General features: G+C 42.0%; 1 protein-coding gene across 2 annotated transcripts in view; it reads left to right on the top strand.

The window, feature by feature from the left end:
* The window catches only part of LOC124036591 (nuclear receptor ROR-alpha A), a 307,445-nt gene that overhangs the window by 236,881 nt on the left and 52,355 nt on the right, over positions 1–18,209 (top strand). The gene's annotated exons all lie outside the window — the stretch shown is intronic.

Below are 18,209 nucleotides of genomic sequence, written 5' to 3' on the forward strand. Positions count from 1 at the left end.
TCTGGAAATGCAAATGCGCTACGCTAAATGCTAATAGTATTAGTTAAAACTCAAACGTTCATTAAAATACACATGCAGGGTATTGAATTAAAGCTACACTCGTTGTGAATCCAGGCAACAAGTCAGATTTCTAAAATGTTTTACGGCGAAAACATAGCACATATTTATGTCAAACCACCACCACAGACATAGCTCATTAGCATAGCCAAGTAGGAAAAAATATGCAATCAACAAACGCAGGATTAAAAAAAAATCATTTCACTAACCTTTTGAAATCTTCATCAGATGACAGTAATATAACATGTTACACAGTACATTCATTTTTTTTTTCAATAATCTGCAATATATATCCATAAATCTCTGTTTACAATGACGCATCGTTCAAAAAATGCTACTAAAATGTCAGGAGAAATAAAATAGCTCCGGCAGATAACATCAGCTAACAAGGAATACACATCATAAACTTTGACTAAATATGCATGTTTTACATATGTATAGGAAGATACACTTCTTCTAAATGCAATCGCTGTGTTACATTTATTTTTAACATTACAGTTTGCGTTCATTAGGCTATACTAGGAGTCGGCGCTCCAAATGTATCATTATGCCTCCTCTATCTTGGAGTCGACAGAAACCCAAAATTAACACATAAATATTCCCTTACCTTTGCTGTTCTTCCATCAAAAGACCTGGAAGGGATTATACTTACCAAAACAGCGTTTAGTTTTCAAGTCTGCGTCTTTCGGTTCTCAAAATAGCCACATTTCGGTCGAAATGTAGCCAAAATTCAAGTGGATGTGCACCAAAACGTCGAAAATATACATTATATGTCGAGTAAACTTGTCAAACTATGTTCATAATTAAGCTTTAACATGTTATAAAGGTGTACAGCAATTGTGAGGACGAAGCGAAACACACACGTCTTTTAATTGATCCTGAAGAAAAGAGAGAGCGGGATCAGAGCGCGCATAAACGTACACTTTTTTTTCGCGTGACCGAGACCTTTCGGCACGCTCAACATCTCGTGAGCGCGCGATTCTCACAATGAGAAGCCCCATTGAAAGCAGGCTTCGCGCTGAACACGTACAGACTGTTCCCAGAGCGGTAGTTGTTTGGGAAGGCGTATACGATGACGTCAAAGTTGGGCCAACTTTTTCCATGACAAGAGAGACTTTGGGAGAATGCACGCCCTGAGACTTCTGCTTTACATAGAGACAAAATTTAAACGGTTTTAGAAGCTTTAGAGTGTTTTCTATTCGATAATATTTTTTATGTGCATATATTAGCAACTTTTGACAAAAATGTATCCTGTTTTATATGGGTACCCAATTCCTCCAGAAGGGGCAGTAAACAGGGCTAGGCTTAACAGGTTAATCCAGAACAATAAGTAACGGTAACGCCAAACACTAAGGCGCATCACTTAAACCAGCCCAAAAGCAGGACCAAACAGTCCGGAGAAAATAGTCCATGAGAATACACACCACATGAACAGAAAAACAAGTCCGCACAAAAGCAGGCGGGCATACCTGGTTTAAATAGCCCAAATCAAAACCCAAACAAGAAACAGGTGTAACACATCAGACAAAACTAACTGATACAGAAAAGGGGACCGGTGGCAGCTAGTAGACCGGCGACGACACCCACCGAGTGCCGCCCGATCAGGAAGAGGAACCACCTTCAGCCGGATTTGTGACATTCAAACCCTTTTTGATTTTCCATTTGGCATGATGTTTGGAACAGTATACTCTTCAAACACATCACATTTCCAGAGTGGGCTCTCTGCTACGTGTGAAGAAATGATCAATTTTATACATAGATCATTAACCAATCACAGCCCTCCTGTAAGACTGCACATTCAGCAAATCAACAGCAGAGGGAGTTACCTTTGAATCAATTTTCCTATGAGCTGTTTTATTTATTTATTTTTATTTATTTCACCTTTATTTAACCAGGTAGGCTAGTTGAGAACATGTTCTCATTTGCAACTGCGACCTGGCCAAGATAAAGCGTAGCAATTCGACACATACAACAACAGAGTTACACATGGAATAAAAAACTGGTGCTCATAAAACTGATCATAACTTTAAAAGAGAGCCTACTCTGAAAATGTGATGTACTTATAGAGTATATTGTTTAAAACAATATGTCTAAAAATTAACAAAATAGAAAAGGGTACTTTTGATATATTCATATTAATGTGAATACATTCATGTGTAAAATGTTATTTCACAATGGCTGTTCCACTGGATGTCATAAGGTGAATGCACATAGTTCATTTAAATGTTAGAACATTCATATTTAGTTTAATGACACCAAGATGTTGTCTGTATCATGTACGGTTCACATATCATAGGGTCTTACAGGAGGTATGTATAGGACACTTTCATAGAGATTTTCAAAAAAATGGTTTGTGTTGCAAATTTAAAAAGCACATCAAACATCCTTCCTCCTAATGAGGTTTCTATGTGACAATTGCCAGAACAATCTGAGATAGAGAAAATATTTCCAGGCCATGCTGGCATGTACTCACCCAGAGGAGTTGTGTATTGATATGTATTTTTACAAGAGATTGTGTTTTATGTCGCTACTTTTCAACAGAGCTATGGTCTCTCTCTCTCTCTCTCTCTCTCTCTCTCTCTTCTCTTTCCAGTCGCACAGCCACACCACTGCCTCACAAGTACCTAATTACCTGTAATGGAAACATCCCTCTCATTACCCCATGCAAATTAGCCAGCCTACTCAGCACAATTAAGATGAAAATTCAAAATATTAATTACATAATTAAAGAAAGACGTTTGATGTACCAAAAGACAGAAAAAAATAAAGTGTGTTTCATCTACATTATAATTAACCTGTCATCAAGATATGAATATGAAGCTTCTGTTTTGCATACAGACAGTACATAACTATGTGATTTACCACGAGTGTCTACTAGACTGCAAACATTGTTCAGGGGATGGAGAAAACGTACAGATGAATTCCATGTTAATAAGGCAGTAAATATTTGCTGTAGCTTTGGTGCTCTTTGTCTCTTCCTATCAGCAAGCGGGTGAAGTGCTCTGGACTACCGCTGTGTGCTGCAGGGTTCCAGCATCACAGCAGAGGTTAACAAGATTGGCTATTATCCAGTTAGGGACTGAGAACACGGAAAGCCAGTCTAAAATCAAAACAGATCAATGTGAAGGCAAATGTTTGCCCAAAAGTGAGGGTTGAAAATAAGAGAGACCAGGTAAGAATGATGTTTCTTACAAAGTCCCGTTTTTCATTCATATCAGATCAACAAACATTTAAATAATATTGTCTGAATAGTCTCACCACAACAAGAGAGACTGATCATCATTTTTTTTACCTAATCCTAAAAATGTGTTAAAATCAAAATTTAAAAAATTCTCAAAAAAATGGTTTTTATAGTATAATATCTTTTTATAGTATAATTTACCTCATTGGTTTTAATGTTATTATATTAAATCGCCTATGTGTTTATGAAAAATATTTTGAGTTCGACTTCGTATTCTCAGAGCCCATCCAGCCATCCATTATTACTAATGGCAATGTAAGAGTAGTTAGTAAGCTAACAGCCGTCTCTTAGAGAGAAATTTGGTGTGTTTAGGAGCCATGTATGCCCAGATCTCTTCCTGCACAATGCCTTGGGTGAGGGCGCGGAGTCGCATTTCCACAGGTTATTAAAGAGTGTGAGGTGTGCCGCTGTCTGGAACGCGCTGTGAGACCGACTGACTGACCGACGCACATCCTGGCTGCCTGGCCGCGTGTGGACGGACTGGTTAATGAGATATTGATTGCCCATTGAGAGCATGGATTTTTTATTTAGCTCCATAGAGACTCTGAGGACAGGGACGTGCAGTTTGGAGTGATAGAGTAGACTGCAGGAAGGAGATTGAGCCTAACACAGGGCAGAACCCAGCACTGATACTCCTACCCTGTACCCTGCCGTATGCTATGGCTGTGGCTATGGCTACACTGTGCCATGATATGCCCTCCACTCTAGCACTTGAGGATGCCTGACAGATTGGCAATGCTAGTCACACCTCACACTCCTGACAGAATAACTCACTCACTAACTTGAGGTTATATCAGATCACACTCTCCTGCCTTATTTTTAATCAAGGTGTGTTCTCATACAAACACAGTGGCTCATGAAGTCGATAACTCAGGATATACTGTACTATTACAATATTATCCCATTTCTGATTTGACAGTTCCCTGCTGAGCAGATAGCTCTAATGTAAGAGGTCATTTTCTGCTTTAACTCTCACTCTGTATTTAAGTGCACACACATATGGATTATTTGAAGTGTCTTCCCGTCCTTTAGCATTTAGGAGTGCCTACCCTACAAAGGTGCTGTAATACTCCCTCCACACACCTCATAACACACTCAGTACAGGTCCACCTGGTCCTGCACCACTCAATCACTCCACCTCAACATTCACATAGAGAAATAGATAATTTTACACATACATTTAGAGGAATGTTTGTTTTTCAGCTTAGAGAGAGCGAGAGAGAGAGAGAGTGTGAGAGAGAGAGAGAGAGAGAGAGAGAGAGAGAGAGAGAGAGAGAGAGAGAGAGAGAGAGAGAGAGAGAGAGAGAGAGAGAGAGAGAGAGAGAGAGAGAGAGAGAGAGAGAGAGATATTAGAGGAGTGTATTGAGAGTAGCCAGTGGATTGTGCACTAAGAGCAGAAAGGGGATTATCTGTTGCTGTCAGTCTTCAAAGGGCCTTTAGATAGAGACAGCTCTGTCTGCAGTATCAGTGTTTATCTGTAGTCTCAGTATCCATTGACCTGTTGTCTGAATGTGAATCACAGCATGTCCATGATATGCATACATTTTCACAATGGATATAATTTCAACACAGTCATTTTATGATCTATACTGTATATTATTGATCTGATATTACATCCATGGTGTGTTTCTCTGACTTCTTTGCTGGCACTCTCCTGCACCTGCATTGTCCTCCCAAGCTCCTCCTGCCGGGGCAAAGAAGTTAAGAGCGATTTAACAGATTGAAGAGGGGAATGGTTTTCTGAGTACTTTTATTCTGTGCGTGTCTTGTAGCATTGCCTTTTTTTCTCCACAGATCTCTAGAGGGCTGTCCACTGGCCTTTTGAAGTTGCATCAAAGAGGAAATGGGGAAGAAAAAGCATTATTGATTTTGCGTTTTGTCTGACTCAAATGCTGAGGAATAAAGACACATAAGGAGAGAGGTGTTGGCACCGGGGTTGCTTTGAGAGAGAAGGGGGAGGGAGATGGAGAGATGGGGGTATAGAGATGTGTAGGTGAGGAACTCGAGAGATAGAGTTAATACATCCCTCCCCAGAGCCTCCTGCACTGTTCAGCTGTTTCCCCTGCTAGCTACCTTTGTGCTCCTCTCCAATGCTGCAGTAAATAAACCCATTAAAAAAGGCCAGAGACAAACCTATCTCGTCTCTTTTCCTCCATGTCAGATACAGTGCCTTCAGAAAGTATTCATATTCATTCTACATTTTGTTGTTTTACAGACTGAATTCAACCTGGATTAAATAAATTTGTTTCTCACCCATCTACACACAATACCCCATAATTGCAAAGTGAAAATTTGTCTCTATAATATCAAATTTACATAAGTATTCACACCCCACAGTCAATACTTAGTAGAAGCACCTTTGGCGGCAACTACATCTTTGAGTCCTCTTGGGTATGTCTGTATCAGCTTTGCACATCAGGATTTAGGGATTTTCTCCCATTCTTCCTTGAGTATCTTGGAGAACAGATTTTCCATGGGATTCAAGTCTGGGCCACTCAAGGACTGTCACATTATTGTTCTGAAGCCATTCCAGGGTTGCATTGGCTATATGCTTGGGGTCATTGTCCTGTTAGACTAGGACAAAGATTTACTTTCTAAGGTTGTTTGCACTCTGAAGCAGTTTTCATCATGGGTTTGCCTTTATTTGGCTCCATTCATTGATCCCTCCAGCCTCCCAGTCCCTGAAAAGCATCCCCATAGCATGATGCTGCTACCATGCCTCAAGTTGTACATTTTAGTCATCTAGCAGACACTCTCATCCAGAGTGACTTAGAGTAGTGAGTGAATACATGTTTCATACTTGTCCCCCATGAGAATCAAGCCCACAACCCTAGCGTTGCAAGTGCCATGCTCTACCAAGTGAGCCACACAGGAACGGGGATGTTGTTAGACGGGTGATCAGCTGTCCCTTGTCTTCTCCAGACATAGCGCTTTGAATTCAGGCCAGAGTTACATTTTTCTCTCATCAGCCCACATACTCTTGCCTATTGATATTATAGTCTTTCATGTGCCTTTTTGTGAATTCCCGGTGTGCTGTCCTGCCTTTTTCACAGGTGTGGCTTCCGTCTGGCCACTCTCCCATAATGCCCAAATTGGTGAAGTGCTGTAGAGACCATTCTCCCATCTCAGCCAAGGAACTCTGAAGTTCTGTCAGAGTGGTCATTGGCTTCTTTGTCACCTCCCTGACCAAGGTTCATCTTGCATCTTGTGTGGCCCCTTACTCAGTTTGGTCGGACGGCCAGCTCTAGGCAGAGTCTGGGTAGTTCCATATTTTTCCAATTCCGAATGATGGAGACCACTGTGCTCTTGGAAACGTTAAACACTCTAGAAATAGTTTTATACCCTTCCCCAGAAATGTGCATGTGTAGATGGGTGAAATTAAAAATATATATTTTATAAATTTGAATTTGCTGTAACACAACAAAATATGGAATAAGTCAAGGGGTATGAATACTTTCTGAAGGCACTGTATCTTATCCCCAGCTCCATCAGGTCCCCTCACCTCACCCCACTGTTGAACTGCTTTTCTCTGACAAGCCAAGCTGCTCAGTTCTCAGCTGTAATCAAATACAGTATGTGCGCTAGGTAAGTATGAAGTGTCAGGCTAGAAGAGAAACAATTGTTTGTGGGCTGTTTCACCGTTATCTGTCAAGGGTTGGCTGATGGAAAAAGAGGGGTTCTCTGCTGTAATTGACCTAAGAGTGACATCAAATCAAATCCTGTTGGTCCCATACACATATTTAGCAGATGTTATTGTGGGTGTAGCGAAATGCTTGTCTTCATAGCTCCAACAGTGCAGTAATATCTAACAATTCACAACAATACACATAAATCTAAAGTAAGAGAATGAAGTTAAGAAGTACATAAATATTAGGACGAGCAATGTCGGAGTGGTATTGACTAAAATACAGTAGATACATATAAAATGAGTAAAGCAGTATGTAAAAATTATTAAAGTGATTAGTCTTCCATTATTAAAGTGACAAGTGATTCCATGTCTATGTATATAGGGCATTAGCCTCTAAGGTGCAGGGTTGAGTAACTGGGTGGTAGACGGTTAGAGATGGCTATTTAACAGTCTGATGGCCTTGAGATAGAAGCTGTTTTTCAGTCTCTCGACCCCAGCATTGATGCACCTGTACTGAACTCGCCTTATATATGGTAGCGGGGTGAACAGGCTGTGGCTCGGGTGGTTGTTGTCCTTGATGGTATTTTTGGCCTTCCTGTGACATCGGGTGCTGTAGGGCAGGCAGTGTGGCCCCGGTGATCAAATAAAATCAAATTATTAGTCAGACCGCACCACCCTCTGGAGAACCCTGCGGTTGAGGGCTGTGCAGTTGGCGTACCAGGCGGTGATACAGCCCAACTGGATGCTCTCAATTGTGCACCTGTAAAAGTTTGTGAGGGTCTTAGGGCCCAAGCCGAAGTTCTTCAGCCTCCTGAGGTTGAAGAGGCTCTGTTGCGCCTTCTTCGCCACACTGAAATATGAGAAAGAAATATGCCATTTAGCGGACGCTTTTATCCAAAGCGACATTCTACGTATGGGTGGTCCCGGGAATCGAACCCACTACCCTGGCGTTACAAGCGCCATGCTCTACCAACTGAGCTACAGAAGGACCTGTCTGTGTAGTTGGACCATTTCAGATTGTCGGTGATGTGCACGCCGAGGAACTTGAAGTTTTTCATCTTCTTCACTGCGGCCCCGTCGATGTGGATAGGGGTGTGCTCGCTCTGCTGTTTCCACAATCATGCCCTTCGTTTTGTTGATGTTGAGGTTATTTTCCTGGCACTACTCCGTCAGGGCCCTCACCTCCTCCCTGTAGGCTGTCTCATCATTGTTGGTAATTTATCCTACAACTGTTGTGTTTTGTATGCAAACTTGATGATTGAGTTGGAGGCATATGTGGCCAAACAGTCATGGGTGAGCAGGAAGTACAGGAGGGGGCTGAGTGTGCACCCTTGTGGGGCCCCTGTGTTGAGGATCAGTGAAGCGGAGTTGTTGTTTCTACGTTCACCACCTGGGGGCGGCCCGTCAGGAAGTCCAGGACCCAGTTGCCCAGGGCGGGGTTCAGACCCAGGGCCCCAAGCCCTTATGAGCTTGGAGGGTACTATGGTATTGAAGGCTGAGCTGTAATCAATTAACAGCAGGTGGGATAGGGCAGTGTGCAGTGCGATGGCGATAGCATCGTCTGTGGATCTATTAGGGCGGTATGCATTAATGAAGTGGGTCTAGGGTGTCAGGTAAGGTAGAGGTGATATGATCCCTATCTAGACTCTCAAAGCACTTCATGATACCAAGTGTGTCCTACGGGGTGATGATCATTTAGTTCAGTTACCTTTGCTTTCTTGGGTACAGGAACAATGGTGGACATCTTGAAGCAAGTGGGGACAACAGACTGGGATAAGGAGAGATTGAATATGTCCATAAAAACTCCAGCCAGCTGGTCTGCGCATGCTCTGAGGACGCATCTAGGGATGCCGTCTGGGCCGGAAGCCTTACGAGGGTTAACACGTTTAAATGTCTTACTCATGTCGACTTGTCATTCCAATGCTATTGCTGGCCGGACCCTCTCTGCATGGTCCCAGCGGCACGATCACGTGGATGGCAGGATCACCGCCTCCTGAACTCGGTCACACGACAACAACTCCTGCTCTCCTCCCCAGAGCGCCAAGAAGCCTTCAGCGGGGTGGTGGCATCCTGGACAACACCCTGTGGTTCTCAACTAACATCTGTCTATCGCCCGAATTCCTGCTGTCACAGTCACTAGCCTGGCGACCCAGCCTCACACAAGAACAAGAGCCCACAGTCCTTGGGAGTGGGCTGCATTGGTGGCACTGTGTTAACCTCAAAGCGGGTGAAGAAGGTGTTTAGCTTCTCTGGGAGCAAGACGTCGGTGTCCGTCACATGGCTGGTTTCCCTTTGTTATCCATGATTGTCTGTAGACCCTGCCACATACGTCTTGCATCTGAGTCATTGAATTGCGACTCCACTTTGTCTCTTGCCTGTTTGATTGCCTTACGGAGGGCATAACTACACTGTTTGTATTTGACCATATTTCCAGTCACCTTGCCGTGGTTAAATGCGGTGGTTTGCGCTTTCAGTTTTGCGCGTATGCTGCCATCTATCCACGGTTTCTGATTTGGTTTGGTTCTAATCGTCACAGTGGGAATAACATTTTCTGATGAACTCAATCACCATGTCAGTGTATACATAGATGTTATTCTCAGAGGCTACACACAGACATATCACACAGACATATCCCAGTCTGAGTGATCAAAACAATCTTGAAGCATGGATTCCAATTGGTCAGACCAGCATTGAATAGACCTGAGCATGGGTACTTCCTGTTTGAGTTTCTGCCTATAGGAAGGGATGAACAAAATAGAGTAATGATCTAATTTGTCGAAGTGAGGGGGGGCTTGTAGGCATCCTGGAAGTTGGAGTAGTGGTGGTCAAGTGTTTAAGCAGCTTTCCATTTTGCACAAAGTCCAGTGTAGTTCCTTGAGTGCTGCTGTGTTATCGGCTTGAGGGGGAATATACACGGCTGTGACTATAACTGAAGATAATTCTCTTGGGAGTTAATACAGTCTGAATTTGATTGTAAGGTATTCAAGATCGGGTGAACAAAAGGACCTGAGTTTCTGTACGTTATCACAATCACACCATGAGTAGTTAATCATGAAACATACACCCCTGTCTTTCTTCTTCCCGGAGAGGTCTTTATTCCTATCTACGCGATGTACTGAGAACCCAGCTGCCTTTGTGGACGGGGACAGTATATCTGGAGAGAGAAATGATTCTGTGAAAGAGTATGATACAGTCCCTGATGTCTCTCTGGAAGGAGATCCTCACCCGGAGCTCATCTACTTTATTGTCCAGAGACTGAACATTAGCGAGTAATATACTTAGAAGCAGTGGATGGTGTGCACACCTCCTGAGTCGGACTAGAAGTCCACTCCCAATACCTCTTCTCCGCTGATGGCGTCTCGGAGCAGCCTCTGGGATAAATTCAATTTCCCTGGGGGGTACGAACAAAGGATCCAATTCGGGAAAGTCGTATTCCTGGTCGTAATGCTGGTGAGTGACTGCCACTCTGATACCCAAAAGTTATTTCCGGCTGTATGTAACAACACAAAAATGTTCTGGGCTAATAATGTAAGACATAACACACACATAACATAAGCAAGGCCCTTCTGACTGGAGCACCACCCTGTTCTACTCAGCACTGTTATGTTGTGTTATGTGCATGTTACAGCTAGCTACACTAGATTACCCCGATAAGGGGGGCAGGGGTACCTCATGCCAGAGTTTAGAGGTGGGACATGCTGGGGCATGCATCTCCTCTCCATGGAGAACTGCTATAGCTCATACATGGATCCAGGGAGGGAATGAGAGATAATAAATGAGTAGTGACTGGAATGTTGATGAAATCAGGGAACAGGCATAAAAAACAATTGAACAAAGATCGTCGCAACAGGCATACCGTGACACAACGTGATTACAAAAGAGAGGGAACTGAGTGAGCAGTTTGATTAGATGTCCCTGCAGAGGCCTTCAGGGGGGCTACTTGTGGAATGGCATCATTGAGCTCTGATCAGGCACCTGCATGTCCTTCAGCGTGTAGAGAAACACAACCACTCAGGTGGAGTAGTACTCCGCAGCACTAGGGGGTGCTGTCCCAGCGGGGTACTTCACATCACATGCAGGTAATGGAAAGAAACAGGATGAAACTGTGACATGTGGGCCCTCCCCATCTGAGAGCCTCTGTCCTGTCTCTGGTCATGTGTTGCCAAAACACAGCAGAATGGAGCAGATAATGGAGGAATGCCTGATAGAGGCCCATGCAGGCCTTAGAGTGAAAGTATCTCTCAAGGTTATGGGCTTTAGGAACGACTTCTCCAACCTAAGCTGTGTGAAATGCATCTTATTATGATCATCATAAATAACATTGGAAAACAGCCTTGTTGCAACAGACCACTTATATTTGATTTTTATGCACATATATTTGTTGGAATTAAAGTAAATGCTGCTTGCTTCAGTACTAATTACTAGATGAAAGGATTTAAAATATGCTATAGTTTGAAAACACAGGACTTATTCAGGAGCAGAATGCTATTGAAAAAATACCTCTTCATCCAAGCCAATAATTTATTGCCTCCTTTTTTTCTATTTGTAAATTAGACAATTGTATTCAAACCAGTGTGATGTAAATTGCATAGATCTTTTGACCTCACAGATTTGTTTGGTTCACTTATAATGGCATCAAATAAGCATTCCAGTGTTTTTGCCTTGAGCTCCTCTACTATACAGTGAGTGGAGCAGTGTGATCAACACATGAGGAATCACACAGAGACAGTGGTCGTGTCCAAATACCCATACTAGCGTTCTAAATAGTAGGCCGTTGTATGTGCCATTTTCAAAAATGTAGTATGCTTTAAATCCCCATATGTCATACTCATTTTGGCTTCTCATGTAGTATGTATGAATTGTAAACTTTTGGGGAATTTTACACCCGCAATGCATTAAAACCGGATTAAAGGAGTGCTTTGAGATTTGATAGTTCTTTCAAAGTAAACAAAAAAACAAATGTATGATGGCAAAGAAGATGAGCAAATAGTCTCCTGCAGTGATCAAATATAAGACGTTTTTTGTTGTCCTTAAAATTGTCATGACTATTTAATCGTACATCTTTAAAAACAGACTGTTTTTTGCAGCCTGCCGTGCCTTTACTTTAGCTAAAAGGCTGACTTTCACGAAACATTATGTTCTAAATAGTATGCGACGATGAGTACATACTTGCAATTTAAGCATGTAGTACGCTAGTATGGCTATTCGGACAGGGCCAATGTGGGGGAGGGAGGGAGGGAGAGAGAGAGGGTGGATGGTGGTAGGCTGGCAGTGGAGAGGCCCTTGACCTTTCTGAGTTGAGCCCCCCACCCCATCCCAGCCCCACTGGCTACATAGAATATCTGATTGCTGATTATGAGTTCATTCGCGTCGTGCTGAGCAGTTTGCATGTCGCCATCCATCCCTCTCCAGCTGAACTGATTAATGTAAGGAGCTGGAGATGATACATCTCAGAGAGATTGCAAAAAGGCTCTCTCAGAACCTTGTAATCTGGAGTGCAGCTGGCAATCACCCAGCGCTGGCTCAAGAGGCTTTTTGGGTTGTTGTTTTGTTGTTGTTGTTTTGAAATCGTTTTTTGGGGGGGTGTAGTTGTATTTGTTCCCCTGGGCTCTCCTTGTTCCTGGATGAGAGCGCTCCATGTGCTGAGCGCAGGTCCTTGTCTGCCTGGCTCCCCGGCTGCTGCATCCCTGCCCGGCCCACCCCCTTGAACAAAAGCAGCGTCAGCACAGTCCCTCCCTCAAAGTCCCAGGATGTGCTTATGATCACCCTCTTATAGGAGGAGACCAAATTGGGCAGAGCTCCCAGACACCAATACAGTGAATAGAAGCATCAGATAAAATTAAATAAATTGCTTAAGATAACGTGTTTTGGGGGATTTTATTTTAACTCTATATTCGGCAAAATATTCCAGCTGTTTAATTGACCTTGGCAGCAGTGAAACTAATGGATTTTTTTCTTTCAGAAAAACTGGCATGACTGCTTTATTTGCTTGAAGGGGTTTGTCGCCAAGTTACAAATCAGCAGCTGTCTTCTTCAAGTTTTGTTTTTGTCAATAGTTGGAGGGGAGTGGAGCGATGCATGGTTTGGTCCTGTTTCCCCTGCGCTGATGGCTGTATTAGTCAATGCCTTTCATGTGTGACTTTAGGGGGACTGAGGAGGAATCTGCCCAAACAGTGTTCTCAATTATTATCAAAGCTGTGCAGCCCACTGCTGCACTCTAATGACTTCCCACTGTTAAGCACTTTACCCACAATTTTACTACGTCTTCTGTCATCCACTAGACTTACAATATAATATATGTATTGTGTATATACTACTGTATGGATCAGCAGAGCAATATATTGTATGATCACTAGGAAACACACACACTAGAGAACCTTCCTGCGTTCATGTATTCATACATCCCTTCACACTTGAATGCTAATTTAGAGCTTATGTTGCGATGACTATATTTGTGCTCCAAACTAAGGTTAACAGAGGAGCAGATGAGACACCAACAGTGCTCACGGAACAAATGGCTATCGTCTGTGCTCCGCTTCCTTTGGTAAATTAAATGTTTCAGCAGATCCACTGCTGTGATGAGAGAGACACAACATGTTCCGTGTGTGAGCCCTAACCACAGACAGCCTCCAAGACACAAACATGGGGGGGGTGTGGGAGGGCCTGTGTGTTTTTTTTCACTGAGTGCGTGAGAGACATCGAGAGAGGGATGAGTTCACTTGGCTTCTGCTGCTCGTGTGGTAGGGGGCATGTGGTTTTATGGAGTCTATGTCTGAGAGAAAGACATTTATTTATTTGTGAGCTGTGTTTGCATGTGTGAGATTATTTTCTTTCTTGCTTAACTGCCTGTTGATTTTTTTTTTGCACTATCAAATTACATGAAATTCCTCTACATATTTTGGAAACCTTACTGGCCTCTTAATTGCTACCATTACTTACCATTAAAGCAACATGCATTGTTTTAGCAGTTAACCTGTGCTATCACATAGACCAGGGGTGCTCACATTTTTGGGTTTGCTGGTTCAAAATATAATCTGAGTGGTGGATCGCGTGCTGACAAATAGATATTTATTTAAGCAATAGGGCACGAGGGTGTGGTATGGCCAATATACCATGGCTAAGTGCTGTTCTTAGGCACGACACAATGCAGATTGCCTGGATACAGCCCTTAGCCGTGGTACATTGGCCATATACAACAAACTACAGAGTTGCCTCTTTGCTATTATAAACTGGTTACCAATGTAATTAAAACAGTAAAAAGTATATATATTTTTTGTAAATACACCACAGCTTTCAGCCAATCAGCATTCAGGGGTCAAACCACCCGGTTTATAATTAGATTTATAAACCAGGTGGTTCGAGCCGTGAAAAAAGCACCTTGGTAGTTTGTGGTATATGGCCAATGTAGGACAGATTTCCACCGGTCTAATGTCCATTGCTTATGTTTCTTGGTCCAAGCAAGTCTCTTCTTCTTATTGGTGTCCTTTAGTATTGGTTTCTTTGCAGAAATTTGACCACGAAGATGTGATTCTCACAGTCTCCTCTGAACAGTTGATGTTGAGATGTGTCTGTTACTCTGTCAAGACATGATTTGGTCTGCAATCTAAAGTGCAGTTAACTCTAATGAACTTATCCTCTGCAGCAGAGGTAACGCTGGGTCTTCCTTTCCTGTTGCAGTCCTCATGAAAGCCAATTTCATCATAGCGCTTGATGGTTTCAAAGTTCTTTACATTTTCCAGATTTACTGACCTTCATGTCTTAAAGTAATGATGGACTTTTGTTTCTCATTGCTTATTTGAGCTGTTCTTGCCATAATATGGACTTGGTCTTTTTCCCCCAAGTAGGGCTATATTCTGTATACCACAACTACCTTGTCACAACACAACTGATGGTGGCTCAAACACATTAAGAAGGAAAGAAATTCCACAAAATAACTTTTAACAAGGCACACCTGTTAATTGAAATGCATTCCAGGTGACTACCTCATGAAGCTGGTTGAGATACTGCCAAGAGTGTGCAAAGCTGTCATCAAGGCAAAGGGTAGCTATTTTGAAGAATCTCAAATATAAATATATTTGGATTTGTTTTATACTTTTTTGGTTACTACATGATTCCATATGTGTTATTTCTAAGTGTTGATGTCTTCACTATTATTCTATAATGTAGAAAATAGTAAAAATAAAGAAAAACCCTGGAATGAGTAGGTGTGTCCAAACTTTTGACTGGTACTGTAGCTGATTACACGCGCACACCATTCAATCTGATCATCCACACAAACTACCTCATTTTGTTGCTCACTCTCCTCTGCCTCGACCAGGCTTAAACCTATCCAAGCCATAATACTCACCAAATTTGACGATTGTGAAATATCTTCCTCACTTGGCGACGAGGCAGGCATCTGTAAGCTACATGTCCAGTGTTGATATAAGGTTGACTTGATGTTAAAATGTACGCACTGCTGTAGCCTAGTTTTTTTTTCCCGGGGATGAATAAATTTAATTCATTTTTTTTTAAACATAAAGTATTTAGGATGCCAGCTTTTCCCATGGTCAGCATATGTAATATATGCTATTCCACATTCTCACTTTGTTTGTTCACCACTATTGTATCAATCACAGCGGTTTCAGCTCCTGCAGTTTCCCGCCCTTTCTCACAGGCTAATACCAAAGCCTCTTTCAGATAATAATACATGTAATATAGATGATAATGATAATTAAATAATTATCAATAATACTATAGATACTAGCTGCTACTACTATAGGCAGGAAGAATAAGAGATTGAGTGGTTAAAAAATACTGATTTGTAACGCCTAATATGAAGCATAAAATGCGGTCTTGATTCAGTGAGGGGTGCAGAGAATAGCGGCAAAATTCAACAACCAAGTTCTAGAACAGCAGCATTGAATTATGGTACCGCGTGCAAAAATAACTTGATTTGTAAGGGGCGTTATTAATATTCATAAACTCGGTGGTTCGAGCCCTGAATACTGATTGTCTGATAGCCTTGGTATATCAGACTGTATACCACGGGTATGACAAAACATGTATTTGTACTGCTCTAATTACATTGGTAACCAGTTGATAATATCTTTATGCGTCAAAAGGTTAAGCGGATATCGGAGGTTACTCATGTAACCGCGGTTCTATGAACTAAGGGTCGCATTCACTTGACTACAATCTTTCTCCTTCTTTTTTTTTCTGGAACCTTGTGGCGGGACAAAACAAACTGTCCCCAGTTTGGTCGCCCTGAAATAGACCATAGACAATGATCAGACTGATGATCTGTGGCAAAGTTCTGTACTTTGGGATATGATACCAGCTCAATGGGCAATGCAAGGATGAGAACTCTGTTTTGATCTTTGACACATTTAATACGCATTGATTAGATGGTGCTTTACTTTGATCTAAAGGTGGCAAATGTTGTTTCTTGATTCTCTGGTTCTGGGATTATTGTAAATTATACATGAGGGATTTGTTTTTCCCAAGCTTGAGCAATCTTAAGTAAACACACTGGGCTATTGTCTCCGTTCATATTATTTATCTCATTAGCGTCTCCTATGGTAATTAAACAGGGTATATACAGTGTGTGTATGGATGGAAAGAAATCATACAAATAATTTATTCACTTATTCTCTTGAAGAGTGTGAGTCTGTGAGAAGATATGTTTGATAATTCTCTCCCTCAGATGGAGCTCTGTAAAGACATGCTGGATTTTATCAAAGCTTAACTACCGCTATTACGTTCTCAAGCCTACAGTAGGGCTGCAGATGTTTTATAGTCAAATATTTCTGGACAAATGAAATTGATTCGCCAAAAAAACACAAGCTGCACTTTCATTCACTTATACAGTTACAGCATTTATATTACAATTACCTGGTAGTATTGCTGTTCAGTGCGGAATCATACTTGTAGAAAATTGTTTAGGATGATTACATTCAAAACATAGACCTCCTGCGACACATCGATTTGTAGGTTATGGAGTAAAATGCCGTTTTTTATTATCTATTCACTCTCTCTTGGAGAAACTCAGAAAATGCAGTATGTCTATTTTAATACTTCAGAATCACTTCAAGGCAATCCAGGGAGAGTTAGGTTTTATTGTACACTGAATGTTATCCATTGCAACAGAAATGTTATGGATGTTATAGATGTGTACTCATAAGATAGTTTTCATGTCACAAAAGCATATCCCTTGAGCGACTACAAAGATATACAAGCCTCAAATGATGAGACCTTTATTTATTTTTAACTACAGGAAAGGCTTTCTGCAGATTAATTTCAGTGTATTGCTCCCTTTGTGGAGGAAACAAATTGGGTTTTATGGAATTAGTGTGTTTGCTGCATGAATCTCAAATCTATTCCTGGAACATATGATTGTGTTTAATGTGATTGGATATCTGCAGCGCCTTTGAGCGAAATGGAAGAGCGCAATGCCAGCTGAGTATTACAGTAATGACAGCTGAGTGTTTCTCCATTGACCCATGTTTGTTGTCTCACTACAATATGGATGTGGAGGACTCACTGTGTACTCCTGTGATAGGAGAATATTTCCTGAAGGTCATTTGGGATCATATTATGCCATTTATAATTCCAGCAAGCATCCAACATATCCATCTGTTTTGCTGCATCCATCCATCGCTCTATTCCCTTTCAAAGACAAATGCAGCATCTTCAGGTTGGAGTCAAATCAGGCCTGGAGGCTTAAAATATTGGAGGTGGTATTTTCAGTTGGGGAAAACATCATGAAACACATTTAGTTGTGGTCACACATACTGCTCACACATTAGCCTGTTAAATTGTTCGCTTATGCTTGGAACTCACACACGCACACACACACACAGAGAGACACTGACATTCTCGTCATGAACACACACACACACACTACATTCTTGTGTATACCCACCCTGGGTATTGTGAGTGTTCTGGAGAAAGGAAAGCAGTGGACCTATGCTGTGTGGTAAATCCCTACTGCTCTGCATATCCTCCCAGTTAACCAGCCATTCTACAGGGATGCAATTACCACCCTCTCCCTCAAGCCTACTCGCGCGCCATGACAAGGTGTTACTAGAGAAATCATCAAAGCCTGATTTTAAATGAAGCATTTAATTATGTGAAAAGTGAACGTTGTGCGTGTGTGTGTTGGTACTCAGTAGCATGTGCTTGCAGTACACTATGTAAGAGAAGCCACTAGGTTTTGTGTCTCTTTTGAACAGGCCTCCGTGCCAAGCAGCCCAATGGGGAGCAGATAGATGTGTTGTCTGCGGCGTGCACTGGCCGAGCACG

The sequence above is a fragment of the Oncorhynchus gorbuscha genome, linkage group LG01, assembly GCF_021184085.1.
Source record: "Oncorhynchus gorbuscha isolate QuinsamMale2020 ecotype Even-year linkage group LG01, OgorEven_v1.0, whole genome shotgun sequence".
NCBI classification, from domain to species: Eukaryota; Metazoa; Chordata; class Actinopteri; order Salmoniformes; family Salmonidae; genus Oncorhynchus; species Oncorhynchus gorbuscha.